Below are 19,197 nucleotides of genomic sequence, written 5' to 3'. Positions count from 1 at the left end.
TAATGCTTCTGGCAGCCTGGTTGCGTGCCAGCCTTGTCAACAGATACTAAGCTACCCACTAAGCTTCTCTCTACTCTTCTAAAGTCTGCAGATTCTGTGCAACGTCTGTCAAGTTCAAGTTAAACTTTATTTATAAAGGGCAGTGTCCCTGTGTCCCTAAAGCAGCTGGCTTCCTCAGCAATCACTGGTGCCCCAAGTAACACTGACAGCACTGGGTTTTAATGACAGGAAAATTAGTTTTTTGTTTGTAGTCTGCATGTGTGTGGGTGTAATTTTGGATTTGTCTTTTGATCTAGATCAGTAGTTCATGACCTTTTAAACTTGCTGTGAATGACTTCTAACTCCTCCTTTCACCTCACAGCTCAATGTTAGCATTTCGCCTGAAAAATGCACTTCACAAGTGTAAAAAAACAACATCCATGCCAATGATTTTGTACAGTATATATATATATATATATATATATATATATATATATGTACATGTATTTCACCAGCCTAAAATAGCTTGTGACCCCCAGGAGGTCCCAAACAGCCAGGTAGAAAATCAAGGATCTAGATAGTGAATCAGCAATCAATATACCATCTCACCACAGTCCTCAGGCAATCCTCACCCCCATCCTTCAACACTCCATCTACTTTAGGAGACATATTCCCTGGAAGCTTCAGCCATCTATCCTTAATGTCCTCCTCTCCTAAATACCTGACAAAACACATTCCTATTGGATAACTTATTTCTATTGTTTCTCTTGACTTTCCCTTTGTAGAGATGTCTCCCTCCAGTGGGGGCTTGTGACTGCATCAAGACAACAATGGAATTGACCAAATCAGGAAATATGTGATAGGAGGAAATGGGAGTCGTGGTTATTGTGAGTGATGCTAGAGGCAGCTAGCGAAGTGGACTTCAGGATTGTGTTGTGTGTTATGCAGAGATGGAGAAAGAAAAGAAATGAGAAAAGTAGAGACTATGATGTGAGAACTAAGAACAGAGAGACAATAGAAATCCTCAGAGGTAATGACCTCAGTGCTAATTTAGGATTAAGGAATGAATAGCAGTGATATAAAATACTCTCTCTCTCTTTCTCTCTCTGTGAAGCATCACCATTGTAGATGATAGGGGCAGAGGTGCTTCTGATCTATGGTGGAGGCAGGGCTGGAGAGTACTGTGTAATCCCAGTGCTGGCCCTAATCTCTAATCTGTACCCCTAATCCAGAGCGCAGGGATACACTGTTTGTGTGTATTTGTGTGCATGCATGAGTGCGCGTGTGTATGTCTGAGCAAAGTGCGAAGGTTGATGCGGATATGTCACATGTACAGATATAAATTTGAGCAGAAGGGTATGTGTTTGTGTGTGTGTGTGTGTGTGTGTGTGTGTGTGTGTGTACACGTGTGTCCATATATGCGTCCTTGTGTAAGCGTAATGCCCCAGTGAGACTGAAGGGAATTTAGTGGTGGATTGAAAAGGCCTAGTTTTGCCAGAAGATTATGTAAGCACAACATTGCTTTACAAGGTCCAGGACAGTGAAGGTAATGCTGGCTTGATGTGAATGGAGCGCCTCCATCCCTGTGGGAACAGAGCGTCCCCACTGAAATATAGTAACAGCTGCCAAGCAACAAATGTCAGCAGATAAGCTTGCCAATAACTTTTTGAGATGCTAACTTTTGAGCACTATGGTTCTACACAGTTTTAAGTCTTTTGCCTGCTCTAAAACTCCATCCCTGCTGGCCACCATACTCTCTCTAACTTTAGAGATACTCTCCAGGCCACAGTTGATTTTCAAAATGTTAGCAGTGACCTAGGAACAATGTTGGGGATTTTCTGGAGCTACTATTTCAACATCTGTGAATCTTCAAGTCCTAACACTGGCATCATTTTTTTGTTTCTCCATAGTCATGATGGGTTTACCTTTAGTCGAAAACTTTGAGTGATGCTCTTCCCTTATTGATATTATTCCCTGAAGACTTGAAGGCTAGCTGTCTTCATAAAGAATATCAGCCAACTGTTTGTGTTTGAGGTGTGAAGATAGGTGTTTATTGTCTGTCCTCTACTTTAGATATATGTTTGTCATTCTTCTCTTGTGTCACTGGTGATTGTTTCTCGCCCTAAAAACTCAGATGCCTTAAAAACACCATACCCGCCCAATACTGAGTCAGTACGAACCTTGAAGTCAACTGAGAGTAGGAGGCGATATGGGAGGATAGGAGAAGAAATGAGATGAGAAGGGAAGAGAGGAAAAGATGGGAGGAAAGAGGTGAGAAACAATGGGAACAGAAAGCCAAGGAGGAAGGTGCCCTGTGACTAAGTGAAAAGGATAGAGAAGAAAGTGTACATGAGAACAAAGTGTAAAACACAGAAGTGCAGAGGCAGATTGAGAGAACCTCTCAACCTCACAGCTTCACAACTATGTTCGTGTGAATGTTTGCACAGGTGAATGTGTCGGTATGCGCATGTGGGTGCATGTAGGTATGTGCCAACAGGCCATGTGTGATAATGTGCTGTGTGACTCATTTTTATGAGGGTACGAAGGGCTGTCCCCAAAGTCAGAGAGCATTTAAAGGCATGCTGACATGGCAGCCTCTCTGTAAAACAAATTCATAGCAAGCATTCTTAATATCTGTGAGGTTGGTGAAGGTAACACAATATCAGAGATAAAATGAAAGCATTGAAGTACAATGCAACATTCCAGCCATACCCAGTGACACCACCACTGATCTTTCATCAGCAGGCGCTGCTTTGAATCACTAAAACTGGGCACTCTGTTCTGGTTGTTTTGACATTTCAGCGGCAGTAATTATTAATGTTTTTTAAACGCTATTCAATAATTTCCACAGTCATGCATTTCTGTTTTTCATCTGTACATTTTACAGTTACAATCCAAAAACTGTCCACACATTCATTCCATGTAAAGACGATGGAACATCCAGTGTCATGTTTGTAAGTTTTTTTTATTCATCCTCATTGTTTGTACGTAGTGAAACTGTCACTTCGCTACGATCTGGTAATGCGACTGTGATTATATTATTTTCTGAAATTATGAAGTATTTTCCAACCAGTTATTGTGCCATTTTTAGTGTGTTGTCAAAACAGTCAAAGCTCTGACATGATGAAACAAAACTCTTGATAAACTTTTTTGACTTGAATAATTTGACTAAAAATCTGTGTCCATCCTTTTGAAAAAGGATGGAGGTATGGTGTTATGCAACACAAAAATGAGGAATTGTTGAGAATTGCATGGTTTGTACCGTACGGGGTACGTTGTGCTTATACCTTTAAAATGCACACCCATTAGGACACACAGGCATGCACAGACTCAAGTGTGAAGGGACACGGAGACATCACACTTTATCTTCAGCATCTTGAATCAAATTGCTTGTGCAAGTCTCTGTGTATGAGTGTGTCTGTGTGCTTGTTCACAAGTGTTGTGTTTAAGCTGTAGCAAAGCTAAAAAATGAATCAAATGGAATAGAATATTTTTATCAGCTCAGAGGGGAAGTGTTTCAGAGGTTCTCAGCGTCAAGGTTATTCTAAGAAAATCTGCTATTCACTGGCACTCATCTCTTTAGCCACCCTATCCTATTAAGCCAGTGCTCAATCCAAAACAAGGAAAAAAAGGAATATGAAAAGAAAAAGCAGTGATTACAGTCAGCAGGTCTATGTTCTGTGTGACAAGCTGCCGTGGCTAGTGTGGTGTTGGATGTGCCTCCATTACAGAAAGCTGAGAATAATAGGACATGTATGTAATGTAAATAGTTCACTGACTACTGTGTGCAGCTGCTATTACAGAGTCTTTCTGTGTTATCATTCAAGTGGTTAGGTGTGTCGGTGTGTCACTGTCATACAGATGCATCCCAGCGATACTTGTAAATCAACATTGTCATTATCAGCATCACCACAATACCAAATCCTGATATCTGCACAAGGGGATTAATGCCACATTGGCTTTGTTGAGAGGTGGCACTAGATCTACAGTATGATAAGAGAAACAACAAGATTTGTGTGAGTGTGTGTGCTCATTAAATATATATAACAAGCATGTCAATGTTTGCCTCAGGACAAGAGTCAGAGCAGCAGAGGTACTGTGGCTGAGTGACCTCAGGTTACTTCCGCCTGTGTGAACAAGAGATGGCAGACCTCGCATGTCTCCATATGAGCACCTGAGTTACACACGCACACACACACACACACACACACACACACACACACACACACACACACACACACACACACACACACACACACACACACTGTGCAATCTCCACATGCATGTACATCCAGAAGTAAGCACACACATTGTACAGCTCGTACGTCACTATATGCCCATCCTTAAGTGCCAGAGAAGAATACTGAATATACCCAGTGTTGGGGAGTAACGGAATACATGTACTGGCGTTACGTATTCAGAATACAAATTATGAGTAACTGTATTCCATTACAGTTACAATTTAAATAGTTGGTATTTAGAATACAGTTACATTGTTGAAATCAATGGATTACATGACGATACTTCTCTGTTTCACGGGTTTATTCACTCTTGCAACTCCATGCATTTCCCAGAAGCCCCAATATGAAAATGAAAAAATTAGCTATTTGCGTGCACTGATAGAGGTAGAGATGGACCGGCACAACAGAGCCAGGGCAGGAATGCATTTCTATCTTGGAAATTCAAACAGCATTTCACATTAAAGAAAGAGAAGGGAGAACGAAATATAACTGTGCACTGCAGTGCAACTAACTTCCTTTCAGCGTCCAAATTACTCCACATTTTTGTAGTATGCAGTTTGGGACTACAAATACAAAAATCTATCTGCTTGTTTAGGTACACATTCAGCCAGTTGGAACAGAAGAACACAACAGAATAGGCCTGTTTAGTAAGCTGTATGTGATGGCCGCATTCCTACACTTATAAAATGCAATTCAATGTGGAAGTAATCCAAGTATTCAGAATACGTTACTCAGATTGAGTAACGTAACGGAATACGTTACAAATTACATTTTTGGGCATGTATTCTGTATTCTGTAATTTGAAAGTATCCTTCCCAACACTGAATATATCTGTCCCTCATTAGTGTTTGACATTTCACTCAGCCTATCACGGTAGCATGGACACAGGTGTGTGTGATTCTACAAGAATAATGTGTTCCTCTTTTCAACCAGACAAAGGGATCATTTCACTTAAAAGCCTCTTTGTCTTTCCCTGCCTCTCTTGCTTTTTCCCTTTCTTTTTTCTTTTGTTCCCACTCCTGCACCTTTGACTGCCTCTGTGTGGCTTTCATCTCATCGTTTTGCCCTTGCCCATCCCCGTTTTAGTGGAGCTCTAGTCCAAAAGGTTTAATCATGGCAACTCCTCACTGAGGTGGGGGAGAAGAAGAACATCAGGGGTTATGACTGATGTGGCAACCCCTGATGTTCTAACTGTTACACTAATGGGAATAACAGAGAGGAAGATTGTGGACATGTTTGCCATTCCTTCACTTTACAACCACTGATCCTGATACACTCGCCCTTCCGGGATGTTTGTGTATCTGTGAGCAAGTAAATTAAATAAATATATATTTAAGAAACACTCACACATGTCAAACACACAGTATAATGGAAGGAAATGTTCTGTGTCCAGAAAGCCCTCAGAGGGGTAAATTAAAGCCCACCATTACAATCAGGTCTTAATAAGATTTGATATATATTGTAGGATTTTATACTAAAATGTGACCGTAATTGACCGGTCTGGCCCTAAAAAAAGGCCCGACTTAATCTGACTCCAATTTTATGGTCACTTCACTCTGGATGGTGTTCGTTTACTGGTAGATCAGAGAAATAAGACTCAGGATTTGTCCAGTTAAAGTTACTAACAAGCTTTAGTGAAAAATGATATTGCAAAATACAAGAGTGTATGCATACAGATCAGATACTATACAGGTCTACCTTTCACCTATTGGTCAGTCAAAGATTTCCCCAGCATCTGATGCCCTAACTTAAAATGCTCTCTTATTTATCCAGTTCCATCCCAAACTCTGGATGTGCTGTCATCAGTTGGATACAGTCCAGATCTTCTGGCTCCAGCCAGCTCCTAAGATTCTGTAACACACTGTATGAAAAATGACCTTGACTTTTCCCACTCAGCTCAACGGAGACAAGTCGCTATTGTTGGATTTGAACACTTGTGTGCTTTAATCTCCTGCAAACTTTAAGGAGTTTTCGTGAGAGCCAGGTAATTTCCATACTTTGTGTCACAAATCCCGCGCTTGCAAAATGTTGACCATTGTTGCCTCGCTCCCTCCCCCGATCAGAGAAGATCTTTCTCACACTCCTTTTATAATGTCTAATCACTGTAAAACTAAATGGCCTCTCATAACCCAGGGTGCATAAAAAGGCAACAAGGTCAACACCATATCCTATAAAACCTCTTCTTAACTCTTTTCACAAAATATATTCTAACAATATTGATATCATTCAATAATGATTATCACATATTTGCTCTGCACTTTGATAATAATTTGTGTGTGTGTCTTGTGTGTTTCTTCATCTGTGTATAACAAGACATGACAGTTGCAGCCTGTTCCATATTGATCATTCAAGACCAGCCATGATTTAATGGACTTGACAGAAAAATAAACATGGCAAAAATTTACTTTTTACCCAGCATTCATAGTGCTGAGGGTTTAAAATTTCTTGGAGGATATTAACTAGATTCACAACCTTATGTAAGAATTGAACTAGGTGTAATTAGGAAATAATAAGACAATGAATATTCTAGATGCAGCTGAAAGTACTTTCATATTGTCATCAATACCATTTTGGCTTTCAAATTGTATTTACAGTGAGATAATGACATTAAACAGAGATCCATCCACTCATTCCTACAGAACTCATCGCCTGAGTTGATGAGCAATATTTGATGTGCAATATTTAGCAGCGCACGCAGCTGCCTGAGGTTGGTCCCAGGCCTAATCAGGATGCTGTGACGTAAAGTGGGACAAATAAAAGAGTTTGCGAGGACGCGACAGAGTACACAGGAGAGACGAACTGACAGAGATGAAGTGGAGAAGCAGATGAAGGGTCAATTATCAGAATTACTGTGCTTGTTAAAATCAAGTGTACTGCAGGACACAAGATTGAGAAAGAGGGGGAATCGATTCCCATTCTAAATACACACACTCTTGCACAAAACTTATATTATTAAGAGCTACGCATGTGTGGTAATCACATAATGGCAAGTATATATATATATATATATATGTGTGTGTGTGTGTGTGTGTGTGTGTGTTGCATCGATACCCCTATTTACAAGTATACATTTGCTTCTTCCACTGAGCTTGCTATAAACACTAAGTCCCTTATTGCTCACAGAGCGGCTCTCATCTAAGGCCTGTGCATGTGTGTGTGTGAGGGAAAGAGAAAGTGAGTGTGTGTGACTGCAAGGCATACACAAGGACAGAGATAGGCTTAATAAGGAAACGCTCTAATGAAAATGTATCACATCTGCCCAGAGAGAGAAACAATATAAAAATTTACCAAATTCTTGTAGTGCCACACACGCACGCACACATGCGCACACACACACACACACACACACACACACACACACACACACACACACACACACACACACACACACACACACACACACACTTACATTATAGGTTTCATGTTTCTAAACCTTACACCAGTCTGTCAGAAATCCTCCCCTTCTCACCTCTCCCTTCACCCCGTGTGTCCTCTGTTTCCTGTCCCCTCTTTACGAGAGTGGGTTTGTGCACGTCTTGGACAGTAGCCTAAGTGTGTCCTCAGGGAAAAGGGCCACAGAGTACCTTTTGTTTTGTTTTTGCGAAAAGTGTGTGTATGTGTGCATGTCTGTAGCTTACGAAGAATGATGCAACATCTGGCTGACAGGTTTGCTCAGAATAGCAACCAGAATAGCCTGAGGCAAGACCCACAAGAACACACATACACACTGCATACATATAATATACACACCAAAGATGGATATAGTGTGTGAATTTTATCAGTGTAAGTAAGTAACTTTTTGTGTGGATAATTTGAATATGTACAAAATCTCACAAAAAGAGGCAGGAACAAGCACTTCCAAGTCAGACGTAAAATCAAAATCAGAGCTCCAATTGACAGCGAGCTCAAGTGCGAGTGAGTAATGGGGAGGTGAGTAGGGGATCATAATCGAGGACAAAAGGAAGACAATCACAAATGCGTTTACACATTTAGAGCATTTCTCTCTCTCTCTCTCTCTCTCTCTCTCTCTCTCTCTCTCTCTCTCTCTCTCTCACTCACAATCACACGTATCCTGTAATGGTTTGTCCTCAACATTAGAATCAGAGTTCAGATACTGGAATTGGGGGGCTGGAGGTTGCTACCTGTTTAGATGTCCAATCTTTTAAACATAGCAGATGTAGTTGTTGTCTACAGCCATAGTCGTTCTGTGAGGCTGTACTTATTATAAGTATAGGAACGTGCACCTTGAGGGCAAAACTAAGCTGCCCTCTGCGAACAAGTCAGCTCAGCTTTTACCACACTGTATCCAAAATGTCAGATACTTGTTGTGCAATTGGATGCACAAACTGAAGAGAGACAAACCCGGGCTGTGTTACAGAATCCCATCTCAGAACAAAAACCCATAGAGGTGGATATTGTGGATTTGTGCAAATATAGGTGCCGCACTCAGTGTCTCAGTGTCTCACTTTTCAGATCCCCTTTTTTTCACAAAAGCGACTGGCGACAAATGTGGCAACTTTCTGCAGAAAAGACGCCAGTAGTCTCCACAAGATATATTGCTATGTAGCTAAAGATTGCTAAAGTAGCCTACAGCTTTAGCAGAGACATAGCTGTTTTTAAAGCGGAAGTAGACAACTTTTCAACTACCTAGCTATGCTCCACCACTATGCACTGCACTAGCGAGCCTTCATTTTCCCTCCATTAAAATGAGCAGTAGTGAAACTTTTGATGTCATGTTATGATCAAAGAGTTAATGAGCAGCGTAGCTAGCTAGTGTGCTAGCTAGTTGAAATACATACACTTAAATGATTGAAATAGCGCATTGTGTGCCGTACCTCTATGGAGTTCCCAGTGCCCTGCAGGTCTCTGCGCCAGTCACGTGACTGAAAACTATGAACCAGTTGAGGCTAATGTTTTTAGTTTGTGTGTTTTAGATTAGTTGTACCTAATATTTTATTCTCAAATTGAATTTGAGGGAAGAGGGAGTATCCGATAAAATAGTAAGGCATTTGTATTGTATTGTACCACATTGTACTGGTGTTTATTGCTTCCACATCCCCTATATATGAACCACACTAATAATTGATGAGCCGTGAGCACATGTGCCTTCAGAGAATTGTTTGCTTCTGTGTGGAGCAAGGACATTCAGTAAATACTGCCAGTGTACCACAGTGAATGTAGTGAAATTAACAATCAATATGCCCAATATGTAAAAACAAATATATATTTCTCACAGATTTTTTTTGTGTGTGGCATTTTTAGGCCTTTATTTGACAGGACAGCTGAAGACATGAAAGTGAGAGAGTGGGGGAATGACAGGCAGCAAAGTGCCACAGGTCGGAGTCGAACCCCGGGCCCGCTGCATCGAAGAGTAAACCTCTATATATGGGCGCCCGCTCTACCAACTGAGATATCTGGGCGCCATCTCACTTTTGTTAATGATAGTGGAGAAAGTTTCCATAGGCTGGGAGGGAGAGAATTCCATATCTTAGAACCTCTGTAATTAAGTCTGAATTGGGATGCAAATAAATAAATAATATATAATAAAGTGTGTGAGACACCCTTTAAATATTGTGTTTGTTGTTGCTGTTGTTGTTGTTGTTGTTACTCAGTTTGTAGTTATAGCAAGTTTTAAAACAGAAGACACTCTACAGATATTTTGTGATTTACTTCTCATATAGTCATACAACTATACCACAATGCTTCTACCTGTACAGCGCCTTCAAGTGTGAGGAAAACAATGCAATATCTCTTTCTTGACAATAAATATTGTATTTATACAACATTCACAAGTAAAACGCAAAAAAAACTATTTAAATTGTATTGTATTTCGTGCTTCAGTCTTGCATGCAAAAATAGAAGTTGCAGAAAAAAATAAACATGCTAGGCAGACACGACATGGCTCACGTGTCAAACATAAAACCATTGAATTAAACGACTCCCGTCAGCAACACATGCACACAGACAAAAGGACAGGGAGGAGGGAATGTTGCTAATGTTTCTGAAGTTTGAGATTACTATAAAACATTCAGAGGATATGTAATACTCAGGGGAACAAATGTGGAAAGCGGACGGCTGTGTCTATTAGCGTGTGTGCATTATACATGTGTGTGTTTTATGAGTGGGGTCAGTGGAGAGAAACAACATTCTCTGTCAAATGCACTTCCAGTGCAGGATTGAAGCGATGACTTTTGGTTCCACTTAATCCACTTTTGGATGCTTGAGAAACACTGGTGTTGAAAGAGAACTCTCTCTCTCTCTCTCTCTCTCTCTCTCTCTCTCTCTCTCTCTCTCTCACACACACACACACACACACACACACACACACACACACACACACACACACACACACACACACACACACATTCTATCAGACACTAATGCTCCTACCCATGATCCACCTACACACACAGACACACAAATTCAACTGCATGTGCCCATGTGTTTAGCCACTGGTCTCATTGTAAGGTTTGCCCTCTCTGGAGAATAAATTAAACTGAAAAATCTCTTTTCTCAGCATCTATGTGTGCCCATGCACTTGCGTACATACATTTGCGTGTGTATCCCCTTTGATCACGACTGCATTCATTCATTTCTTTTGTGGCCAAACATAGCCTTGACACACCGCGCAGAGTGCCTCTCCAAAAAACCCAGACTTCAATTGAGAGGCTCAATCCACACCTTAATTTGCATGCACACACACGCACACACACATGCACACGTTAACAAAGTAAGAGTGAAACGGGGAGAGACACATACAGATACACAAACAATCTAACACACACGCTTTCACAGTTCTCTCTGTCATAGAACCCTCTTGCACCGTCTCTCCCCAGCTGGGATGTTCAGCTAATTGGCAGCAAAGAAAACTCCACCATCTTCTTACTTTTACTCTCTTCCTCCTCACATTCATTCCTCCTAATAAACATCTCTCACCCTTTGTTTAGTCCATATGTTACATCTCCGCTGACTGAGATGTGCAAGACAACATGTCGTAAAAACAACACGAGCAGAGCGGCATCCTGGTGACTTTGTTTCCTCTTTTTGATAAAAAGTGAAAGCACAGATCATCAAGTGTTTTGGTGCCATGTGTTTTTCACCACTACTTGTTGCACAGCATATATGCCTGTGAATGTGAGCTTACTTTCATTTTAGTAACCATTTTGCCAGATGGTAGATGTTGAACTTTTAAATACCTACTCTGCATAACATGTTCCCAAAAAAATGCTTAAAAACAGTCACTAATTCACCTTTGGACCCAAGGCAGGCAGGTGACAGGTAATTGAATTTTCGATTTAAATGAAATCCAGCTGTTTTTTTCTTCTTCTTTCAGCATGAGTTGGCTACTCATTATTGCTCAGACTATAGAGTGTAAAGCAGAAAGAGGCCAAGCAAATGGCAGACTTTGTTACGTTAGAGGCATTTAGAGATATTCATAATATACACCTTACTGCCACAGATTGTGCTACTTCTGCACCAGCACCTCTTCCTGTGTGCATATTTGCTTGAGTGATGAGAACAAGCCTGCTCAAGCACGATTCTTGAGATGAAATTAGGTCATTTGGTCCATTGAGAAAGTTCGAGTGGGAGAGAAAGAGAGAGGGAAGGTTAAGAGAAGGGACAAAAAACATTATGAAGACGGAAAAGAGGGAGGTTAGAGTGTTACTTTCTACCACTGTTTTGGATTAGTGGTCCACTCATGGCAGCTCCCTATCAAGAATTCCATTTTCCAAACCCTTTATCTAGAAAACAATGGCTAAATTCCATCATTTGCAGAATGAAACGCAAGACGAGTGCAGAGTGGAAATTTAACATCAATCCGAAGGGAGAAGACCCTCACAAGATGACATTTGAACATTGTGGCGAACTGATATCACGACATATTTAGGTTCTGATTTCACAATAAGATCAAGTTAACAATACAGACAACTATGCACATTGTCTTCAAGCACACATTAAAAGTAAATGCTGGAAATCACCATTTAAAACACTGCCACATTTGTTATATCATAGTTAAAATCCATCCTCCATGTATAAGTTTTTAATGTTAATGCAGATAATGCTGTCAAAAAGTGGAGTGGAGGAATGTAACTATTGCACTGTGATTCCATTTATATACGCCAGATGTCTGCATCTCTGATTACTCTTGAAAACACAAACTGTGACTGACATTAGAATTTCACAGTAGCTCGAGGCTACATCAGGCACCTGTACACTCTGGGCTGTGTAGTTTTACAGTATGCTGTTATGTAGCATCTAGGACTTCTTTTTAAATGTCTCCATCTGCATTGTATTCCAAATAACAAATGTCTGACCTGTACAAATGTCATTGCAATCAGAGAAAGACGCTGAATGGGAAGAAGAAGAAGAAGGGAAATGGTAGTCCAGTCATTGTGGTTGGAATGACACCTGTTTTCTGTTTGAGATACCTCCAAATGCTTTAGGAAAACTTTGAAAGGGTGATTGTTGTTCTGCAGCTAGATTAGAGCCTCAGAGGCATTTCAAAACACACACACACACACACACACACACACACACACACACACACACACACACACACACACACACACACACACATACAGTAAGCAAGCTTTGACTGACAATAACGATGAAATTAATCTAATTTTCGAGACAAAAAACACATTATTAAAACTCTGGGGGTTGAATGAATGGGAAATACACACAAACTAAGGCTATGAAATAGACTTATCCTGCATACCACATAAATGATTCATGGATGAGTAAAATGTATACGCTATCTTCACTGATGCACTGACTCTTTTAACATTAGGGTTGTGCCTGCTGAGTAAATTGCTTAGGAAAATGTCTGATTATATACACTTTAGTGGGCTGCAGTTTCATATAACGGCTATCTGTGCAGCAATTCCTGTTTAAATGCTAAGTTAATAGTGTACAATAACAACCGTGGGACATTTAGGTCAACCTTAATGACTAATGAAGTTAACCTTATCACAACTAATTTACAGCAATGTAGCGGAACTGTTACCTTCCACAGCAGCTGGATTCTTACCGATATCAGAAGATCATAACAGAATCGCGGGACCATATATCACATAAAACATTCATCATCATCAGATCATTTGTGTCCGAACAGTAGCGGACTGAACCACTGAGGAGCTACTGGCAGCTACGGGCATGGTTTAGGTGTTTTTGACAGCTGTAACAATGGCAGACGTGATTTATCCAATCACCTTCCAGATATTTTTTGAAAGTGCCTGCCCTTTTCCAAACAGTTTCCAATAACGACTTCTCAGATGGTTCTATGTTACAAACTATCTGGCATGTCAGGTTAGCTGAACTGACCCGAGAACCAATTAGTCAGCAGTTAAAAATCAATTTTGTCAGTATAGGCTGCATTATAGATAAACAACGCAGGAAAATAGCATAAAGGCCAAGCAGAGAGTGTATTGATTACAAAGTGAGCAATGCTTTTAAGACCTACATATTTCAAATACATTTCCTGGAAAGTCATAAAAGGTGGGTAAGAAAGTAATTTGATGAGAATGAAAGCAAGTGAGAAGGAGAGAGCAAAGTGCAGAGGAATGAATAGTGAGCACTGTCAGACAAATCCCTCTTTGTCTGGCAGTGTTCAGAGGAGAAAATGAGATTGAGATGAAGATGACAAGAAAAAGGGAAGAATGAAAGACGAAGACAAAGCATGGAAGACGACAGATGTGAAGGGAGTAAAAGTGAGAACACTTCCGTGAGAAAGTCAGCAGTGCGTGTGTGTGTGTGTGTGTGTGTGTGTATAGAAAAAAGTGCTTTTGTGAAATATTCAGTGTGATGGTAGACTTATAGAAGCAAAATCCCCTCCCTGGAGAGAGAGAGAGAGAGAAGAGAGAGGAAGAGGAGGAGCAGAGAAGAGGAGGAGAAAGGAGCAGTGATTGGATAAGAGTCATAAGGCTGGAGACCATTTCAACAGAGAGGTCTCTGCTGTGAAGCGTTGTGTAGGACTGTCAGGGCCCTCTCTATTTTTAAACAGTGTGTGGGTATACGGCTCACACCTTATAGCATCCAGTATACCTTGCTGGAGGTGAGCTTATGTAGAATCGTCTTCTGGGTTGCCATTTTAGTAGAAGAGCAACAGTCTCTGGTTATCCATTTGAGATATATACAACTCACTTGCTAAATACATGGAACAGCAATTGCTTCCTGGATTATGTTTATTGGCAATATCTTTATATCAATCTTTATACTGCACAGAAGTCACAGGGAGGTGGCTGAGGAGGGTGCATGCAGGGGCATGAAGCACAGGACTTTGAGATCAGAGATCTTAAACTTACGTTAAACTTAGTTAAGGTAAGGTAACAATTGTGGTTTTGGGAAAATACTGACAAAAGTCAACATGTCTGGTTTTGTGACTCAAGAAATATCTCAGCAACTGTTGAATTGGATTGGCACAACATTTTGTACAGACAATCATGGTTCTCCTATCCTACTGACTTTTATGAGCTCCTGATTTTCCTCTGACATAACCATGAGGTTGACATTTTTGCAGTTTTGAGTGAAATGTCTCGACAACTATTGGATGGATTCCCATAGAATTTGGTGCACACATTCATGTCAGCCTCGCAATGAATTGTGACAACTTTCTTGATCCCTTTAATTTCTCCAATACTTTGGTTTGTGACCAAATACATGCAAAACGTATTCTTTCTAATTCATTTTATCAGCCTCAGCTGTAATTTGTGTTTGGTGCAAATTAGCAAATATTAGCAAATGTTAGCATGCTGACATTAGCATTTAGGTCAAAGCACTACTGTGCCTATGTGCAGCTTTGAAACATCAATCAAGGAGCGGACATTGTTGAGAAAACTTAAAGAAAGAAAAATGAAATAAATATATTGACATCTTGACAAGATTTGTTACATATAAATGATTCCTTATTTTCATAAATCTTTTAATCCATGTCACAGTACGCTTCCTGCATAATGTATTGCAACTTGTTTGTACGTGAACAGAATTTTTGAAAGACTGCGTTTTTCCGTGCAGAGCCAAAGTCGGCCAATCAAACCAGTGTGTCTCAAAGCATTCCCTCTCTTTAAAGTTCAGTATGTTTTGTTAGTAATAATGACACATTATTCAGTAAATCACTGACATTATAGAGATAAGAGAGAGAGGGAAGTTGGGAAGTCATTTCAATTTAGAGTTTGTGGCCACAGGAACTGTATTATATGGTGCCTCCAAAATGGCTCCAACATTCAGGCTTAAGGATTTCCGCTTGATTGCCGTAAACAGGGGTTTAAACATGTTTTTTTTTCTCTTCATACTGTGCTTTCAGACCCCCTGCCCCTATATGACATGGACTAATGCATTTACTCTACAATCATGGCCACACAAAAAAATGTAATTCATATACACACATTGGCTTACACACAAAGAACACACAGCAAAAGGCTCTATAAATACAGTGTGGAGGTAACGTTCATCGTGTAAAGTAGGCGGATTAACTGGAACCAGGTCAGAGCAAAGGCAGAGCATGCTCTAGCTTTTCTCCTATTTAGCTGCTTTTTCTCGCCATTTTCTTTTCTTGCTATTGCTTTTCTAGCTTTTTTTTTTTCTGATGAGGTAGACTGGAATGGTGTCTCCTCCAAACCCACACTTTCCCGCTCCCCCACAGATTCTCAACTTCTCAGTGCCATGTCTCTTCAAAGGCGAGCATAGAGGCCACATCTCACTATTTCTGAAGGTTTTAGATTTTGTGAGCAGATTATCCATCAAGAATAATGATATATTCAATTACTCAACTACTAGTGCACACTAGTGTCTGGTCATGTGTATATATTAATTACAAATGCTCATTTTACTGTAATAAAAGTACAAACCGTGCATGCTGCCTATGGCAAAACTTGAAAGTTGGATGTTACCAATTTGACATCAATGAAACTGTGAAGTTATGAGTTTGTGATTAATGAATGAGTGAAACTAACAATAGTATCCAGAGCTGCAACAGATAGTAGTTCTATGTTGGTCTTTTCTTAAAAGACGGGATTTTCAGAGAAGACCTTGTTTTTTGTCTTAGAAGCTTTTTTTAAAGCCAGTACTGTCGTTAAGAAAATCTGGCAGAAAGGGAGAGGATAAGTGAAAAGTGAAAAGACTAAGAAGAATAAGTGAAAAACATTGAGACTGAGTATATTTATTAGCGTCAATACCTTTCAAAAGGTATCTCTTATAGATGGCTAGATGCATTTAAGCAATCAATGTGATGCCTCCGTAATGGTACAGAGTGAGAAAGCGAGAGCAGAAGAGAGCAAGGAGAAGAAGAGGGGAAGTAAAGAAAAGGCAAAGGCCAGATGGTAAGGAAATGGATGAGATGTGGCAGGATCAGCGGAGGACAAGGAGAAGAGGTTTGGTTTTTATTTCACGAGTCAGACAGAGTAAACAATGCACTTCAGTAAAGAAATCTGCCTTTGTATCTGCCTCAGTATTAAACTCATCCATCCTGAGAGAGAGATAAATATACAGAGGAGGAAGATGAGAGAGAGCAACAGAGAGACTGAGAGAATCTGTGTCTGCAAAGCAGTCATCCTTCACCTGTAGCTTGCAGAGATCTTGGCTTGCATAATGCAATGTGAGGATAAAGCCTCCTTTATGACCAGCTGAGCCAATAATTCCAGATCAGTTCTGCCCCCCCCCATCCATCTATGCATTCAACCAAGGTGGAGAAAGTGGAGACACTTGACACTTCACGCTTCCCTACTAGTTCAGTGGAAAAAAAAAACCCATCTCAAATGTACCTTATTTTCCCAGTATATTTAATTGCCTGTATCTGTGTCCTTCAACACTAACCATTCCATCTGGTGCAAAGTTCCTTCCATAATTGTTTTCAATTAAAACGTACTGTGCCACAGCTGTCCTTAGCTTGCCTTAGTTACATTCTATCACTGTTCAGGGGAACGGCTACCAGAAGATGAGGGGTAGTGGTTTTGGCAGAAATCATTATGATGCGGTGGGGAGCCACAGTTGAAGGCCTGATAAAGCAGTGGCTTGTTGGATGCAACAGCTTGGGGTGTTACGTAAGGGTTGATAGCTGGGGCTGGTGGAGGAAGAAGAAATGATAAATCCCAATGACGAATAAAACAAGCAAGCAATAAGTGGCTGCTACTCATAATGATAGCATTGATGCTTAAGTTATATATACTTCTGTCCTACTATTTTTTTTAATCTTCACCATTAGAAGAGTAAGCAGGATTACACTCAGGTATGTGTATAGTATTTTATGCGTTTCATTTGTACATTTTATGTCATATTGTCTGATCTGTGTCCTAGCTACTGTTTGCTGGCCCAGATTCTAGCCCAGTTTTAGCCACACTTTTTGCTGAACTCAAAGCCAAGAGCTCCCAATTTAACTATGTTCAGTCTGGACAAGCATGAGGAAAAACCCCAATTAACAGGTGAGTGGACTCAGATAACGTGAAATTGGGCCAGGTGGAGTATGTTAGATACACTGCATAGCCTCCAGAGGGCTATTTGGAGGAAGGAAAGCTATGCCAGGATGGTTTCGCTGTCTCCTCTCTCTGTTCCTAATTTCTTTCATACTAAAGGCCACTGCAGTCATTCACACAACAGTTTAATGACAGAGATAAATAAGGGGAGGTGGAGAAAAGATGACAAGACAGAAGCACAGGGAAGTGAGGGATGGCCTGAGAGGAAAGCGAAAGGTGACAGAGAGAAAGAGAGGCTAAGAAATTAAGCATTAAGGGAAAAAGGGAGAAGAGATGGATAAATGACGACATAGAGACAGAGAGGACAGCATACACAGGCTCTGGTAATGAATGCCACTTTAATGAAGTACTCTTTCTGTCTCTCAATCTCCTTTGCTCTTTTCCCCATTAAATCTATCTTTTCTGTCCATCCCTCCTTGTTTCTCTGTCACTTCCAGTCTCTCGCTCTCTCTCTCTCTCTCTCTCTCTCTCTCTCTCTCTCTCTCTCTCTCCTCTAACTCATTATTCATTTGTTATTTCTCCCCACATAATATGTATGTATGTTAAAAGGCCTTAAATAATGTATTCAGTAACCTACAACAAAGCACATCCCTTATCTGTGAGATTAAGATGGAAGAAATTAAAAAAAAATAAAAAAAAAAATTCCCAACTGTAGAAGAATCTCTCACCTGTCTTTAGTACTCTTCTACTGTGTATGTAATGCTTTAGGTTTTAGAGCAGAAGTCAGACACCATTAAGCAAAGGTCAGCAATCAATAGATTCCATAAATGTAAAATGAAGCTACATAAGTCTGAACACAGAACCACATGAAAAAGGGAAAAACGTCTTTACGATGTGTTATTTACTTCATGTGCTACAACCTTTTAAGTGAAAAGAAAGCAATATTGTGGGGATTTCATTGACATTTGCTTTCTCTGTTCTCTTTGCATAAAAATGATTGGAAAGGTTTTTTTTTTTTTTTTTAAATGCACAGAGCTGTGAGTCTCTACCATAACACAACTCACTTTGCATTACAGTAAATTGTGGTTGCGTTTATGTGAGTGCATACCCATGTGTATGTAATGCTTTGTGAAGAACCGTCCTGGCCTGAGCTGCAATAATTAAGATTCCACGCATTTATTTCCTCCCTCGATGTGATGTGTTGGTACAGTACATGTTGCTTGTAGCTACCTCATCGGTAGAATTTGATTCAGTGCTTTAATCAGAGGTTGTAGTTTTGCGGTTTCTCTACAGTTTGGCTCTGGTGTTTATTGTCCTACCACAGTACAAGTAAAAAAAAAAAAAAAACACATTTACAGTGTGTTTGTGTGAAAGAGAGCTGCTGAAATCTCTGTGTGTAGTGTAGTAACACATGCTGAAGTTCTTTCATTCTGCCAGTGAAGTTGGTTGGTGCATGTGTTCTCCCATCTTTGTCTCTCTGTCTGCAGAATATTTCAAAAAGTTACAAATGAATTTGGCTGAAATTAGGTAAACAGATCCTTGGCCCAAGGATCAGTTCATAATATTTTGGC

General features: G+C 40.2%; 1 protein-coding gene across 1 annotated transcript in view; it reads right to left on the bottom strand.

Annotated features, from left to right (window-relative positions):
- Window positions 1–19,197, bottom strand: part of camkvl (CaM kinase-like vesicle-associated, like) — a 36,267-nt gene that overhangs the window by 10,132 nt on the left and 6,938 nt on the right. The window lies entirely within an intron of this gene.

Source organism: Sander vitreus, chromosome 7 (assembly GCF_031162955.1).
Source record: "Sander vitreus isolate 19-12246 chromosome 7, sanVit1, whole genome shotgun sequence".
Classification (NCBI taxonomy): Eukaryota; Metazoa; Chordata; class Actinopteri; order Perciformes; family Percidae; genus Sander; species Sander vitreus.
Note: the sequence above shows the minus strand (reverse complement) of the source record. Positions and strands in the feature narration are given on the sequence as shown.